This window comes from Amphiprion ocellaris, chromosome 13, assembly GCF_022539595.1.
Source record: "Amphiprion ocellaris isolate individual 3 ecotype Okinawa chromosome 13, ASM2253959v1, whole genome shotgun sequence".
Classification (NCBI taxonomy): Eukaryota; Metazoa; Chordata; class Actinopteri; family Pomacentridae; genus Amphiprion; species Amphiprion ocellaris.
This window is the reverse complement of record NC_072778.1, coordinates 35,712,850-35,730,791: the sequence shown is the minus strand read 5'-3', so window position 1 is coordinate 35,730,791 and position 17,942 is coordinate 35,712,850. Positions and strand designations below refer to the sequence as shown.

Sequence of the window (17,942 nt, the reverse complement as noted above, 5' to 3'; positions counted from 1 at the left end):
TTAAAATATAAACTTGATATTCAGTCTAAGGAAACTGCAGAGCGATAGAAGAAGCAACAATATCTCCTGTTTTCTCCTTTAATGAGTCGACTCTTCTTGTGCTTTCAGACCAAAGAACTACAGACTCTTCACAACCTGCTCAAACTCTTGGTACAGGACCTCACCACACGGATCAAGAAGGTTTCTGTCTCATTTCTACTCTGAAGCTCACCTTCTCCTGCTCAAACTGCTGACAAATGTTTGTGCTGCTCTAAAGTCTGGTCTCCAGAACTTCCTAAAAACTCTCAAGTCAAGTCTCTTCTGCTGCAGGTTGCTTTGTAGAACTGTTCCATAAAACCTCACTAAACCACATGGAGGGGCCACAAGATAGTCGTCCAAATGAAACCGTACAAAAACCAAACTAGTACAACCCAAACGCTAAAGTCTCCTGCAGCCTACCAGAGAACCTCTGAGAACAGAGAATCAGGACAGGAACTCTTACCTTCTGGACAACCAACGCTGGTTCTCAAACAAGAATACAGAATGTGTCTGACCAAAAACCTCTAAAGACACTACAGCCAAGATAAAGACACAACTCAGCTGCAGCAAATCCACTAATCACTGCACACATCAGCACCATGTGCTAACTGTGGCTAAAGAACCACATTTACCAAGACAACTATCCAGTACAAAGCCCTAAAACACACCAAGAAACACATTAAAGATGATTTTACTGCTGGAAGCTGCAAGCCAACACCTAAAGAACAAACTAAAGCAACGGAGCCAAACCCGGTTCACTGGTGAAGAGAAGCAGAGGAAATGTTTGTCTGCAGCTAAATAAAGCAGGGAGACACTGAGCTGCTCAGGTGTTCCTGATAACACCTAGCAGCCACCTGGACAGCCAATAGGAACACAGCTTCCTGGAAGTCCAGAGGGCTGGGTTAGTGAAGGAAATTTAGTTTAAAGTAGAAGCAGAAAGTTAACAAAGAAAGTTGAAAACCACCTTCTGATACCTGAAATCTCTGAGTTTTCACAAAAAGAACACCTGAACATGTCAAACTGGTTCCATAGTAGAACCATCATTGTAAAAACGTCATAGTATGGTGTGTTGCTCAAAAAACATTAGGACCCGGCTGTCAGGGGACAAACATGTAAGAAACATGAGAACAGACAGAATCCAACCAGTAGGTCACAGTTTATCATCATCTAATCATCTCCTGAAGTCCATATGGTGAGAGACATCAGTATGTGGTTGTTAATTTACCAGAGGATGCTTCTAATCATGCTGATGTGGTCTGTACTCTACAGTATTTTAGTGACTCAATAAATGCTTAAGTTGTTTTTTTTTTTAAATGCTTTTCAGTTTTTAATAAACATTTAATAGCCTATATGTAATCAATAAATGGCCTTTGCCTATCTTAAGAAAAATTCACTCAGAACTCTGATATGTTAACAGCACTAAATAAATCAATAAATACATGCATACACACAAAAATAAGTTAATACGTTAACTGTGTTAAGATTTTTAAAAAGTTGTTTATGTTTTTGCAGAATCCAGTATTGCTCACTGGTTGGTCATTACATTTTGTTAGTTTGATTTCACTGTTTAAAATGATGCCACCTCTTTTCAGACAGAACCTGTGATAATAAAACAATACAAAATTTTTAGTTCCGTGTTAATAAAGCACTTAAAGCTTTAAGTATGACTAAATGCTTTTTTCAAAGTTAAATATATCACTCCTTAGGTGGTAGTGGCCCCAAGTTCAGTAAAGTTGGAAAGATATTCACAGATTCGGACTTCCAGCATCAATAACTCATTAGATACAGGTTGTCAAAACATAAACGGTGCCTCTTTCCCATTGTTGCAAGGCAGACAATGTGCTACAAGCCCAGTTTTATCAAAAGTAGCTGTCTTTCAAGCTACAGGAATAACATTGGTGTCTATGGAGTGAACAGGGTCCGTCTGCAATTTGCAAAACCGCTGCAACAGTAAAGAGAGACACAAATATTCAATAACTTCACTCTTATACATTGTAGTGTCACTAAAATCACTGCAGCCTTCAACTGGCTCCTGTTGACAAAGTGTTTTAACAGAAATGTAAATGCTGTAATTTGATTCTTTTAATGAACCATGTAACTTGAATGGATGTGATGCTGGTGTGACCACAGTGCACACGTCTGATGTTGCTCACAGTGGTCCAAGGAACGCTCAGGGAGTTTGTGTGTTTGCTCAGACTCAGGAAGAATTAGAGGGAAGATTGGTCAACAGGTTTACTACAATATCTTTATGAATAAATTTCAATTTTGCTCAATTGTATATCTAATATTTAGAAGAATCTTTCTGTAAAAAAATGCCATGTAGTGTTTGGTCATAGGTGGCCATGTTGATTTTAGGCCTGAAAACAGCTAAAGTTGTCAACTATGATACCTGTCAACTATGATACTTGTCAACTATGATATCTGTCAACTAGGTCACAAGAAGTCCCACAATTATATACTGATCCATTAAATGAAGGAGAAAAGTTTCATCCATATTATCCAGACCAGAAAAAGACAGCCGACCAACTAGCAAGCTGCTAGAGAATGAAAAAAAAAATAGTATGCTAAGGTAACAGATACCTGTCAGACAGAGCAGGACATCCTGTTAACCCTGATGTTAAGCCACACCTTTCTAATAAGTAAGCTAACTGAGATGTTAGCTTTTTTCAAGAGGCTACCTGTTTGTTGTCCACCTGCTGAACACATTTTTCTGCTAACTGCTGAGAAGAAGAAGAAGAAGAAGAAGAAGAAGAAGAATTACTGTTCCTAGTGATGGTGAGGTGAAGCCTCATGAGGCATCCAACCATTTGAGCCAGTTGGTTCGAGAAAGGGTTCATTTCTTGAAGGTAATTAACCTTTGTGTGTTTGTGTATTTAACTTTTATTTTTATTTAATGGCATTGTATAAAATAAATATAAATATATATCTGTCCCCAGAGTCATCTGTGTGTATTGCCTCTTTGCAACCTTTCAGATTGTGCTGTTTGAGATCTCGACACCACAAAGGCCCTTACAGACGATTCCATTATTATTTTACCTGATAATTACACAATTTTTCCAAATGCAAGTTGTTAAGGAATTAATTCCAGACTTCTTCATGGAAAAGGTAGAACCACCGCATCTTTATTAGGAACTTCATGAAACGACAACCAACAATTTCCCGCCACTCACAGAATACTTCACTTCCGTGTAACGGTGCACATGTACTTCAGAATAAAAGCATGGCTCGAAACACAACGAGTAAAGGCGTATGAATTTCATGTTGCTAAACACAAGTCTTAGTGCTATTTGGGTGAATTTAACCTTTAAAATCTTAGGTAGGATATGAAGTAGTACTTTGTGTGGAATACTCAATGTGGTCCTGAAAGTGCAGCCTGTGGCTCTGTAGACAAACTTACCGGGGCCAAAATGAAAGTGGAAAATTCTTGAAAAAACCTTTTAGATTCTAAGTATATTTTGAGTGAAATCATCCGGTAAAGCTGCAAGTTCTGCATTTAAACCATAACTTGTGCACTTTAGTGATCATCTATTGTGGTAACTTTTAAAAAATCCTTGAAATATGCCAGCGGAAGTGTGCAGCCCTCTCTGTGGGAGCTCAGTGAAGCTAACCCCCCACCCAAAAACCCACATGAAAAATCCAAGCAAACAGGCTGAGTGGTTGTGTTTGTGCTGCTATAGTTTTTGAGATATTACAAGTTTTATTTTTGCACAATGACATCATCATCCCCCCATCTTGCTCCAAATGAACCAGACTGGTCTACTTTTTTAGTGCTTCGTTCGTGCTGATTTGTGTCATTAATATTTTTGTGTGTGCTTCTACGGTTTCTGAGATATTAAAAGTTTTGCATACAGACGAAAATGTAGCAGCACAAACAAAAATTCATACCCTTCTCGTCAAACCTCGCGGCAAAATCTGAACAGCTTTCCGAAGCAGTCACGTGGTTCAGCCAGGCAGCGAGGCTTCGAACGTCATCATTTTTGGCTCCTCCCCTAAATGAAGCGCTCCGTGGAAACGCCCCGTCCATTGCTCGATGCACGCTTCGAATCCTCGGAACATAATTGTTGTATTGTGCAAAGAAGAGCGGTAGAAGAAGCAGAAGCAGCTAACTGGCAGTGGGCGTCTAAACTGCTAACAGCTAAAGCACGTCGGTCACATAACCGAGCTAACGGTAGCCGACAGACCATGTCTCCTCACCAGATACCTGTCCACCGCCAGACGCACTCCTCCATCATCACCCAGAAAGTGCAGTTAATTTACAAACTGTTTTTACTGGAAAATGCCCGAAACACACTCAGTGAAGACCTGCGCGGTTTCACCAACAAGGTAACGTTGACATCAGTTTAGCATTCATAGCTACGTTTATGTGCCGCCTTACCATGATGTGTGATCCAGAACACATGGTGAAAGAAAAGTCACGCATTATAGTCTGAGTTGCTTTGTTGGTCGGCTGAGATAGCTGAAATTTTAATGAAAATGGTTGAAAAATTCCAAAATATATTTCATATGCAAGTAAAAAGCCAGAGAAACGCAGAAAACCATCACTTAGCTACCAAATTGTTAATTCGTTCTCTGTTCATTAAGTAATAAGTATATTGACCCTCATGCTGTCCTCATTTACAGGCACCAAAAAATATTGTTTCCTTGTCTGAAAAAAAATCCAAAAATTCAGCAAAGAAATTCCACAAATTTCTTAAAGTTTGCAAAACCTTAAGGAAGATAATTCCAACAATTCCTTCAAATTTCCCTTAAAGGTTTTATTTTTTTTTTAAAAATCCCCCAAATTTGGCAAGAAAATTCTTGTAAATATTTTCAAAAAATGACTAAAAATATTCCAAAAAATCCTAAAAATATCTAAAGTGATTCCATATATATCAGTAAAACTTCTATTTTCTTAAGAACATTCACAAAAAAAATCAACCAAAATCCAGCGAATTTCGCTGGATTTTGGTTGATTTTTTTTTGTGAATGTTCTGAAGAAACATTTTTAACATTTCTTTTTTCCCCACCAAAAAATGTTCAAAGATTTCCCGAAAATGTGGACATCAGAAGTTTCACTGTGAAAACATATTTTTTTCCCACATTTTCAGAACGGGTCAATTTTGACCCGCAGGACAGCACGAGGGGTATTTGCATTTTTGAGTAACCTTAGAAAACAGTCTTGAGCTTCTTTTACTTTTTCGTCAGGCCTACGAAGAAGTCCAGAGTTTCTTGAATTCATCTTTTCCAAACAGTGAGTTCGGTTATCTCATCAAGGCCTTAGATGTAAAATGTCAAGCAATTGTGCAGCTTTCAGCTTCACTGAAGAACCTCACCGATGGTAAGTCAATAACTGATCATACAGTTTTTCCTGCTTAATGTGACATTGCAGATATGTGAGATAAAACTAGCACAATATTAATCATGGACCAGAGCTGCCATAACCATTACGCAGGTAAATAATGTATGACTTGGGTATCTTATTTCATTGCTATAATGATTTCAGATTTATGTCCCCTTGAAAGGTAAAACCACAGGTTCTCTGAAGGACCTATTAGATTCTTGGATGAAATCGAAATATGGATCATGTCACTAAATTCTCTTAAGGTTAATGAACAGAAAACAGAGGTTTTCTCTTGGTTAAGGGCCCAAAAGAAGGTCAGACAGTTTCTTTTCTTCACCAACTTTGAAAAGGTGATTCACCCCTTTATTTGGCCCAGGCTTAATTGTTAGAATAGTTTCGACTCAGATTTCAGTCAGCTTTTGCTTTCTGCACCTACACTTGGTTCAAAACGCTGCCACTTGACTGCTAATAGGCAAATACAAGCGTGACTACGTTCAGCTTATACTGACTTGTCTGCCTTGGCTCCCAGTTACATTCAGAGTAGAATCTAGGATTTTATAGATTTGTTGATTTTTACAAAATTCTTATAAATGGGTTTATGGCTCCCTACTTCTCTGATTTTTTTAACTTTACACAAGATCACTGAGGGCTACTACTGACCCGAGGCTCCTGGTTGTCCCAAGGTCCAGCTGAACACACAGAGAAAATCAGGCCTTTGCAGTAGCTGCTGCAAAGCTGTTAAACAATCTGACACTTTACTTCGCCAACACAGGACGTATTTAAGATCAATTGAAAACCTACTTTGTTGGCTTTTAAACTAGACTGAGTTTTGCTATTTGCTTTTGTTTGTGTTGTTTTGTCAGTTTTGTTTTACAGTTTTATTATTTTTTACCATTGTTCCGGTGATCAACATCCTCTCCTTGCCTTCCGTCTTTTCAGAGTCACAAGTTTGTGTCCAGCATACTGTGAAAAATGGAGTGAAACCAAACCAACTTCAACCACTCCGTGTCAAAGGGATCCTGATGTCTGATGTTCTGAAGTTTGGGCCAATGTTACAGAACTCACTCATGGCAAGCTCTATAGCAAAAGCAGTCCAGGTGCTGGGAGCCACTCTGTCCCTTCAGCAGCTGAAATGTTTGTTTACCTCCCAACCTGCAGCAGTCCAGCAGGATGACATGATATGCAGCATCTCAACCAGCTTCAACCGCTCTATTTTGACTACAAGCTCATCCTGTTATTTCAAGGCTGAAGAACAAAACGTTGTTTTTGAGGAAAACAGCCAGCCAGTTGTTGTGATTGTTCCACCTGCCATTACTCAGAGCTGTGATATTAATGCAGAAAGGCCTCAACTACTGCTGCCTCCCATACAAGCTGTACTCACAGAGATCAGTAACCCTAAACCCGTGAACATAACACCACAAATATGCTGGGGATGTGAGGATGATGTCCAGGTGCACCACCAAAAACAAACATCCTCTCAGCTGCTGCACTTCCTCAGAGAAAAAGCTAAAAACACGGGTGCACTAGAGGTCACTGTCATGCATTGGGCTAAAAGTACATACACTTCAGATTTGGCACAGCCAAAGTCACCCATCATCCAAACCCAAAACTACCAGGTTAGACATGTTGGAGCTGATGATGTGATAAGCGCTTCATCTCCAAAAATGTTGCATAAAAATATTGAAAACCAAGGCCCAGTCTTCAAAGTGAAACGGGTCGAGTCAAGTGGCTCTTTGATCTACAGTTGTGTGATTGCAACAGAAACTGAGCTGTGGGATATTGGAGACATCTTCACAGAGGTGGCTAAGGGGGACTCTGATCTTAACCCCTCGGAAGGTGAAGACTCCCTAAATATACAAGCTGAGGTGGAGAACTCCTGTGTTAACATTAATTGGAAAAGTCAGACACTTACAGGCACAGAAGCTGCACAAGAGCACAATTCTGCTGATGCAAAAATCTCAGCGTGCAACAGCGATAACATTCCCGAGTTTCAGATCCGAAAGTTTGAAGAGACTGAAGTTGTGGTGTCTCATATTGTCAGCCCAGGTAACTTCTACATCCGACACACGGACTCCATTGAGAAGCTGCAGGCTCTTGTTGCTGAGTAAGTCATTGAGCATGGACTCTAATCTCTTGTCTGCTTTTTCTCAGCGTTTCTCAAACCCTTACTGATTCTCTGATCACATTTGCAGGACTTGAAAAGCCACTTGTTCTTTTTATTCATAACAGCTTTCTTTGTAGATTTTTTTTCTTTTTAATAATCCACATGTTTCTGGTTGTCATTAAGTTTTTTTTTTTCTCATTTGCAGCAGCTGGAAAGCCAGTAGTTCATATGCCGAGCAGAACTACATTCCAGACATTGGAACCAAAGTAATGGGTTGGTTTCCAAAGCAGGAACAATGGTGCAGGGCTCAGGTGATGAAAATATGTGGAGTGAGTAGAGGTGGGTCTAGTTTTGTGTGTTGGAATGGTTTTACAGTTGCATTCCTCTAGATGGTAGCAGTGTCATTTTTGCCTGCCTGTAGCCTCTTGGGAATTTCAGAGTGGATTTTTAGCTTCTCTGTCTTCTGGATGAAAGCTAATAATGCCTCAGATGGTGCTGAGAGGGAGACATCCATCAAGGTGGAGGTGAAAAGACTGGACCACGGTGACACTGCTTGTCTGTCTTTGTGGAATATAAAGGAGCTGCAACCAGAAATGGCTGCTCTGCCACTTCAAGCAGTACAAGTTTCACTGGCAAATGTGAGTTTCTAATGATAACACTGGCTTGGAGGTGGAGGTAGAGGTAGAGAGGTGGGGGGGGGACAAGGACCATAAAACACAAAATTTGATACTCAGAATTTGCATACATGGAAATGGTTAATAAACTGCGCTTGTGAGAGTGTAGACTTTATTTGCATTTGTCCACATGATTAGTCACAGCTTTATCTACTGCTCAGTGACAAAGGAAATGAATTATCTCGGTTCATGGTATTTTGTGTCTGTTTCCTCTCCCTCAGGTGACGCCTGTGAATGAGACCGATTGGTCTGAGGAGGCAGTAGACTGGTTCAAAGCGATGGTGCACAACAGGACGCTCTATGCCAGACTTTATCCTCTGGGGCCGAAAGTTAGAGTTGAGCTGTTCTTGGAAAAGGGAACAATGGGAGCCATGAGGTACTCAAGTGTGAAGCAGTAACTTAATGGTGCATATTAAAATTAGAGTTGTAAATGAGATTTGTTAAATCTGTCTAATGGTGTTTGTTGAATCAAGTAGGCCTTTATTTTTGCTGTTAGAGGAGATGTATTTTGTTGAATTAAGAAGTAGAATAGTGTGGAGCAGCTCAGTACATCCTTTCACCCAGAACGTTGTGATGTGTGCGTGCACAGTGGTCCATTGTAGGAAGTGTGATGTGATATAAATTAACTACATTAACCTGAACACAATATTCCAGAACTGTTTTTGCTCTTTGATACAAAAAGAAAACTCTTAACAGTTGTCATTTTCCGTGACTAATAATAGGAGAACTTGATGAAACTGCATTTATTCTGATTTAAGGGACATGTAACAATTTGTTGACATTCAGGCTCTACATGTGCACAGCTACATTAGAAAAGGAGAAGAGAAAAACACAAAAAAATTAAGATTTGGTCCTAAGAAAGAACATCAATTGTAGGGCTGCACAATTAATTAAATATTCATCACAATTACAAATTCCCACAATTTACATAAACATGATCAATGGCATGTTGACATTTAAAATGTGTGCTCCGCTCAGAGAACAGAGCCCATGTAGGTAGAATCACTTGCCTTCAATTTGGAATAATCTGACATCAGAAGACCTAAGTTTGCTCATTTCAAAGTACTTTTGGATCACACTCTTGTCTGAGCTGTTTTGCTGCAGTCACTGGAGACAAAAGGCTTCTCTGCAGAGCTGTCAGGCTAGCTTCCACTGCAGCCTGACTGTGAGACATCAGTAAATAGTGTCCATCAGTAAACAGATGTTTAGCAATTGAGGCATTCTGAGTGCAGTTTTATATGTAACCTCCCCTCCAAAAGTATTGGAACGGTGAGGCCAATTCTTTATTTTTGACTGAAAACATTTGGGTTTGACATCAAACAATGAATATGAGACAAGAGATCAACATTTTATTTATTCTTTTATTTCCGGGTATTTACATCTGGATCTGATGCACAGCTTAATAGACAGCATTATATGGAACACCACATTTTTAGGTGAGCAAAAGTATTGGAGCAGATGGACTTAAACAGATTAAAGTAAATAACACTGAGTATTCAGTTGCAATAACTACATCAAGCCTGTGACCCACTGACATCACCAGACTTTTGCATTCTTCTTTTGAGATGCTTTTGCAGGCTTTCACCGTAGCCTCTTTCAGTTGTTGTTTGTTTTGGGGGTTTACTCCCTTCAGCCTCCCCTTTAGCAGGTAAAATGCAGCTCTATAGGGTTTAAGTCTGGAGATTAACTTGGCCAGTCTAAAACCTTCCACTTCCTGCCCCTGATGAACTTTTGGCAGTGTCTTCTGGGTCGTTGTCTTACTGCACGATGAAGGATCTCCCAATCAGTTTGGTTGCATCTTTCTTTAAATTGGCAAACCAAATGTTTCAGTAGATTTCTGAGTTCATTTTGCTGCTGCCATCATGTGTTCCATCATCAATGAAGATTAATGAGTCCGTCCCAGAAGAAGCCATGCAGCCCAAGTCATGACATTACCTCCACTGTGTTTCACAGATGAGTTTATATGTTTGGGATCATGAGCAGATCCTTTCTTTCTCCAAACTTTATCTATCCCATCACTTTGGTAAAGGTTCATCTTTGTCTCATCAGTCCATAAAACTTTTTGAGGCTCATCTCTGTACTTTCTGGCAGATTCCAGCCTGGCCTTCCTGTTCTTCTTGCTAATGAGTGGTTTGCATCTTCTGGTGTAGCCTCTGTACTTTAGTTCATGAAGTTCTCTGCCAACAGTAGATTGTGATTCCTTCACTCCTGCCCTCTGGAGGTTGTTGCTGATGTCCCTAACAGTTATTTTAGGGTCTTTCTTTCCAGCTCTCACAATGTTTCTGTCTTCAACTGCTGCTGTTTTCCTTGGTCTACCCGTTCTACGTCTGTTACTTGGTACACCAGTGGTTTCTTTCTTCTTCAGGACATTCCCAGTGGTTGTACTGTACTCAGCTTCGCTTGTTTTCCACCCATAGATGGCTCTCTGGTTTTCACGTTGGTTACACCTCTAACTATAGATTAACTATAGATGCAGTCTGCACAGGCAAAACCCAAACCTGAAACTGAACGTAGACACTGAGCGCTATTTATTGTTTGAATAATCAATGTAACAGGACACACCAGGGCAACAAAACACACCTGTCAGTCACATGTTCCAATACTTTTGCTGACATGAAAAATTGGTGGGTTCAAACAGAAGGTGCTATCTTCTAAGTTGTGTATCAGATCCAGATGTAAATACCTGGAAATAAAAGCTGAAATGTTGATCTCTTGTCTCATATTCATCTTTTGATGTCAAACCCAAATGTTGTCAGTCTACAGCAAAAATAAAGGAATTGGCCTCTCTGGTCCAATACTTTTTCAGGGGAGTGTATATTAACTCTAGGAGATGCAGTGAGTTTACTAAATGAGTAGGCAAATTATAATCTTAATATTGGTCATAATAATTGTGATTTTGGTTATTTTCATGCAGGCCTAGTAAGTTGTATGTTGATATTTCACCCACATAAAGGATGATGTTGAGAAATAACAGATACTCTGTTAATCTCTGTCTTGCAAATGTTTGTACAATGTCAGGCAACACAAATAATTTATGTGACCAGTTCACTCAGCACCACAAAGCTCTGATCTGAATGGCATCCAAAACCTAAAATATTTCAGATACCATTGCCAGTGTTACACCGTATAAAAAAAGTTCTAACTCAAAACATTTCTTTACGGTAAAAAAGATATTTGTCAGCTTTTGAAATCATCTTTTATTTTCTAAGCAGACGCTAGAATCAGTAATAATTTGTATATACAGTTTCACTGTCAGCATTTTCCCAGAATCTTGACTCTACAATATTATAATCTTCATTTCAGGAGGGGTGCATCACTGTCTGTGAGACTGGCCAAAAATGGACATGCAAAACACAACACACTGAAGAATGCCAGCCTCCCGAAAAAAAGTACGTAGTTTTATTTAGGAAATCCTTTCACAAAATTGTGCGCCTACAGTTGATGGCAGTATAGGTTCTGTATTCCATAGCCACTCTGTTTATTGTCATAAAAAATCTGAACCATCCATTGTTACTCAAAATCTTGTATTTTTGCTTTGTAGGCACTGTTCAACTTAACATGCAGAAACAGGAATCTGACTGGGAGAAATACCTCATCTCGTGTTACACTCAAAATAAGAAGTAACTGAAAGTAGAGAATGTGTTTCATTTTGTTGCTGTAATTATGTCTTACTTGTGTGACAGACGACCAGTGTCGGATTTAAAATACAAGTGGTAACTCTGCCATGCAGCACACTCATATAGACACTGAGACACTTATTTATTGTTAAATGAGCAGAAAATTGTTGTGTTTTGATTGACCATCTGTGTACATGTGAGCATACATTGGACTCAGTTAAGGCTGCACATCGATGGCCATACAAACTGCAGTGAGCGGGCAAATCAAAAATATTTCAGTTTAGAAAAAATCTAAATAACTATTCAGAATTCTAATTCTAGGAACTGACTGGACTAGAACACATTAAGTTGCTTTTATCAGCTTTCTTGTGAATTTTTAAATATAAATTTCATTTTTAGTGTTACAAAGATTGTGACTATTGTCGTTAAAGCAGTAAAAAAAAAACTGTCAAAAAGATATTTGTGTTGGGATTTGGATACCAAACTGTTTTTCTTGTTTTTTTATTTGGTACTCATCCCCTGTAAAGATATAGTTATTTTTGTGGACATTCTGCACTTTAAAACAGAAAAGTGTGTCTCTGGTTCTGATTATTCCAGCCACTAGACGGTGCTAGTTCAGTCTGACTCCCTGCCCTCAATTAAGTGATGCTTGGTTTCTCTGTACGCTACAAACAGCATTTTATTTTATTTTATTTTTTATTCTATTTCATGTTAATGTAGCACTTTCTTTTGATGATAATCATCAAGTACAAGCTGCCTTGTTAATAATGAGTTCTTGTAAAATACCTGATTTCTAATTTTTCTATGTATAAATCTCTACTTTTGCAATAAAGACATGTTCTGTGCTATTGTACTACATGATCTGTGCCTCTCCATTCTGTAGAGAGAATGTAAATGAGCTTTAGTTCATTCAAAAGAATTACCAGGCCACCCAAACCCTCCCACTACACTTGTCACAAGTGACGCAGAGATGCTCACAGCACAGTGAACCGCTGTGGGTCATTTGATGATGCATGACAAGCAACCACATTGTGTTTTCACTTGCATGCAGTTTGTTGTTACTGTAAATTTTTGTTTGCACTCTTGTAAGGAGGAGTGTGACCGGAACAAACTGAAATCTCGTTAATAGTGCTGCAGAAGTAATGATTTTATCAGTGGATTGTGTGTTTTCACATTGGTATGGAGGCATATAAAAGTAGAGTTTCCATACTAATTTATTAATTTTTAGAGATGGCAGAGACCTGCCTAAAGTGATCTTTAATCCAGTGACGGTGGATCCTGTTTCCCAGTTTGCTCATGGTTTAAAATGTTGCAAATGAATATAATCAAAACATGGAAGCAAATTTAATTCAAAAGTTAAACTAGCTAAAGCCAGATTGATTAGATTCCTCTAAAATTTGCAAATTTAGAAGATTTAGTTTATATTGTTTTGAAGTGATTAGAAATGAAGTTACAGTGTATTTGTCAAAGTAAATATACCATTGAATGCCTGATTGCATTCAAATTTGTGGCACTGATTACAAAAGACATCAGCTCAAACAACTGAGAAGAGCAGCCACTCCATTTGCAATAGTTTGTGTATTTTCTAGATGAATTTGCAAACCTGTCAGTGCTTCTGCTCTCAGTGGCTCAGGTCAAAAGCTTCCTTCACTTTCCTGCCCTGCCAAGCACAATAAATAATGTGGCAGGCTGAGGCCTTTTGTGTCCACACAGATTCCTTCTTTTGCCTGGGGTAGGCGGAAATCGAGGCGTTTGAATTCTAAAGAGTCTTGTTGAAGCCCAATAAAGGCTGCCATTGTATGTAAATAGTTTATATAAGAGCATATGACTGCTACGGTGCAGGGCAGTGGCTAGCGGCGGAGGAATGATTAGCATTTTTCAAACGCATGGTGTTCTCAATCCAGCCTTTTGGCTTTCTAAAAAACACAATATTTTAATTCATTTCTTCCCATTTTGTACACATTTTTGTGTACCACCACAGCTGAAGGTAAAAGTCATGTTCTATCCTTTTCATTGTGTTTTGTACTAACAGTGTGCAGAGGGGTTGGCTTTGATGTGGGTGACGGCTGACATGCCCCAGTGCCTCAACTTCACAAATACTTGGCATACTAATGGTCACATTTTCTTTACCCTTCATAGCAGTAATATTTTATTGAATATGTTTTTTAAAGTGTGATCATTTCAAGTTTTTATGAGGCAAATCTGGTGAAGTGTAGTTTTTCCAAAACAATAGACGTCTCTCACTTGTGTTTACAAAAAAAACCTCAAATGAGATGCATGTCTTGCTGGTTCCTTGGAAGAAATCTGCTGGCAGTCTGTCAGTCTGTCTGCAACTGGGCTGTAGGCCAGTCTGGGAGTACTGTATTAATACAGGGCGATCAAATCACGTGGGTCTGCGAATGTTTCACAATTGGCTTCAACCTGCTGCGTCTTGTGACGGTGCATGGTGGTAGGCCATCGCCCCTGCTTTTATACGACCAGCAGGCTTCTTGGCAATTCTTGTCTGTTGTTCCTTACTCCGCCAAATCCGGCTTGATGCTCAGGTCAAACCTCAAGATGGTCATCTTTGGACCTGGCACTGCTTACGCCGCTTGCACCGCCGGCTGACCCTGGTAAAACTCTAAAAACTAATGTTCCAACAGCTAGACTTTTCCTAAATTGTTGTGGATAATGACAGTGTTTATGGACAAAGATTATTTAACTTGGGAAGCCAATTCTAGAAATGTGTCTTTTAAACAAATATTAAGGGATAAAGTGTGAGCATATTCAAATAAATATAATTTACTTTCATGAAAGACATTTTGAGGTACAGTTCTTTGATCATTTACTGTTGTTTTAGGTTGACCAGAGATGCAACTTAGCCTACATCTATGTACTCCTAACTGAACATTTATGTTTGATTTTTTTTTTTTTTTTTTGCAGATCTGGAGTCGAAGATGAACTGGGGGACCTTTTATGCCGTGATCAGCGGTGTAAACAGGCACTCTACTGGCATTGGACGCATTTGGCTCTCTGTCATCTTCATCTTCCGTATCCTGGTCCTGGTGGTTGCCGCAGAGAGTGTTTGGGGGGATGAGAAGTCCGGCTTCACCTGCAACACCCAGCAGCCCGGCTGCAACAGCGTTTGCTACGACCAGTTCTTCCCCATCTCGCACATCCGCCTGTGGGCACTTCAGCTCATCCTGGTCTCCACCCCCGCTCTGCTGGTGGCCATGCATGTCGCCCACCGACGGCATATCGACAAGAAGATCCTGAAGAGGGCAGGCCGCACCAGCCCCAAGGAGCTGGATCACGTCAAGAACCAGAAGTTTCAGATCACGGGAGCCCTGTGGTGGACATACATGATCAGCATCATCTTCAGAATCATCTTCGAGGTGGCTTTTCTCTACATCTTTTACTTGATCTACCCTGACTTTAAGATGGTGCGTTTGGTTAAATGTGACTCATACCCTTGCCCCAACACCGTGGACTGTTTTGTCTCCAGACCGACAGAAAAGACGATATTCACTGTATTCATGCTGGCAGTGTCTGGGGTGTGTGTGCTGCTCAACCTGGCCGAGGTGGTGTATCTCATTGGAAGGGCCTGCAAACGTTGCTTTGGTAGCTCCGAAGATGAGTCGAAAGTAGCTTGGATAAGTCAAAAATTGTCTACTTACAGGCAAAACGAAATCAATCAGCTGATAGCCGATCATTCTCTCAAGTCTAAGTTCACTGTGACCAAAAAGAGCCCAACTGAGAGGGGTGAGAGATGTTCTGCTTTCTGAGACTCCTTTAAACTAATCAACCGTAGTCACACGTGTCCATGGAGCATGTTCTGCATTAATGACACACATACTGTATATTTGACCAATGCCATTATTTTGACCATTTATTTATGTATCATTCAGTCAAATGCTTATTTATTCTTGTTTTTTCTATTCATTTGAACTGACACCAACGTTAGCTGCTGTTCTTGTCTAAAGTTTATGGAGCCAGTGGTGGTTTTACATGTTTTAGCTCAATTACTACAAATCCGACATTAGTAATGGTACTGTCCAACCAAGCCTACCATCATTAGTTAAATTTATCTTTTTAAAGTTCCATCTTTTTCTGCATAGAGCATGTTTTGGAGCCTTCCAATGAGGTTTTAGCCAATGCCAGAGGAAAATTACCAGTGTCAAAAAATTGATAGTAATAATTTTAACCAGATTTACTAATTGGGATTTCATTAACTGCAGCATAGTACATACCCAAAATGACACTTTTGTACATCAGTGTGGTCAGAAATAATAGGAAAATGCATAGATTTATGTCAAATGAGGTAACACAAATTCATTGCCTTTACTGTATGCAAACCGATCATACTTAGTGTTGTGCATTATCAACTCCCCAAGGCCCATTATCAACCAGGAAAAACCCGCTGTACAATATGACATAAGCTGTCGAGGTGGGATAATTATCTGGGTTAAACAAGCCATGGCTGTGAGCATCATGACTTTGTTTTAGTCAAGAGTTGCATGAAAATGCACTTCCAAGTGTGCAGTTGTTAAAATCTTGCAGATGTGACAGGTTCGCGTGCTTAAAAGCCTCAATTTGCTGCCAAAATAGTTGTATTTATGATCTGTGAATATGGGGAAATCAAAGCCAGAGCACAAATATCAAGCATTTAATAGATGTTGTTAGCAATATAAAGGTTGCTGTTTGGAAACGGACTCTGGCTTTGGTTATCACTTTTTCTTCAACACATTAATCCACCCTGTAGAAGGATTTTCACACCCATTTACTTTTTTTTTTTTTTTACTTTTTTTAGTCCTTGGCAACAAAAAATTTGCTTTGACAACAGAAAAGATGAATGAATAACTCTAAACAAGCTGTACAAAGTCTTCATGAATAGATTTTCATTTCATACTGAAATGAAAGGAAATGGACATCACAAAAATTTCAAAAAATACATGATAATCTTTGGAAAGCATTTGGCAGAAGCCTTCATTATAACCGATTTCTAGTTAAAAAAAATAAAAAATTGGCCAAAATGTGTAAAAACGCCAGTTTTGGTCCTTTGAGAAAAGCAGAGATTACTGAAACAATTAAAATGCTGGATACGAAAGTCAACTTTTGGATGATAGAAAGTAACGCTATGTGTCACGTTTAATCCAGTCTGATTCAAAGCTAGTACATGTGTGGGAGACAAAGGCATTTGTTTGAGTCGGCGCTTTAAGCCAACAACACTGTGGCTGTTAGATTTTACTGGACTCTCATTGATTATGCTAAACTTTGCTATAACTATTAGGTGACTCCGTATATTGCTATGAATTTATTGCAACAGTTGGTGCTAGAAAACCAAAGAAAATTAGGAGATACTGTCCAGCCATGCCTGTCATATTATTATGCAAAAAGAAAACCCGCAAACAAATATGTTACTACTTATCTAATTAGATCAATACTATTTTGACAGAGTCTGAAAGAAGTATTTCAACTCCTCACTGTCAGTAAACCACCATCTTGGATTCTTTCCATGTCAAAGTGTTCAAGTGATGAAACGGCAAAATTACAACAATGCTTCCATTCTTCTTCTGGCTTCACTTGTTTGCTGGGTAAACGTTTAGAGTTTTGCAAATCCCAGTACTGTACATACATCTTTGGATTTGTGTATTTTGTTGGATTCATTTGTGAATACATCACTGCAGCTTCTGTCTTGAAGTTATCTTTCAGTACAAATTGACCTACTTTGTTTGTTTAACCCGTCGCTGTCACAGTCGCACCTGCTTCCCTTAATATTAGACTGCATATTATATTATCCAGTATCTCTCTGCTCCTGAAAGTTTAATATCCTGTGCACTGGTGTCTGTTTATGGGAATGCTTTGTTAGTTAACCTGCTTTTTCTGCATGTTGTATCGCATACAGAAACCCTTCTGTTCACATGCTTGAATGCGCATATATTCATTTACATCCAGGTAAACAATCCAGATGAAATATGGAATGGGTTGATACTATATACTGTGTACATTATGTCGTATAAAGAAATAAACTGCGTGATAATTTGATGTTCTTTGAGGTCATTTAGCAAACATACAGGGTGTTGTTTCTTTGACTACATGAAGTTATTGGATGAATTATGAAGTTTTTCCAAAGTGTTTCCAGTTTATTTGAGCTCCTCCCTGAAAATGAACTTTTTCACTGCCTTCCTTCCTTCCTTCACCTCCTTCCTGTCACTGTGGTTTGTAACTTG

The 17,942-nt window shown here is 39.2% G+C and overlaps 1 pseudogene; it reads left to right on the top strand.

The window, feature by feature from the left end:
* Positions 1 to 4,039: 4,039 nt before the first annotated feature.
* Positions 4,040 to 17,757, top strand: LOC111567575 (uncharacterized; annotated as a pseudogene).
* Positions 17,758 to 17,942: the final 185 nt, after the last annotated feature.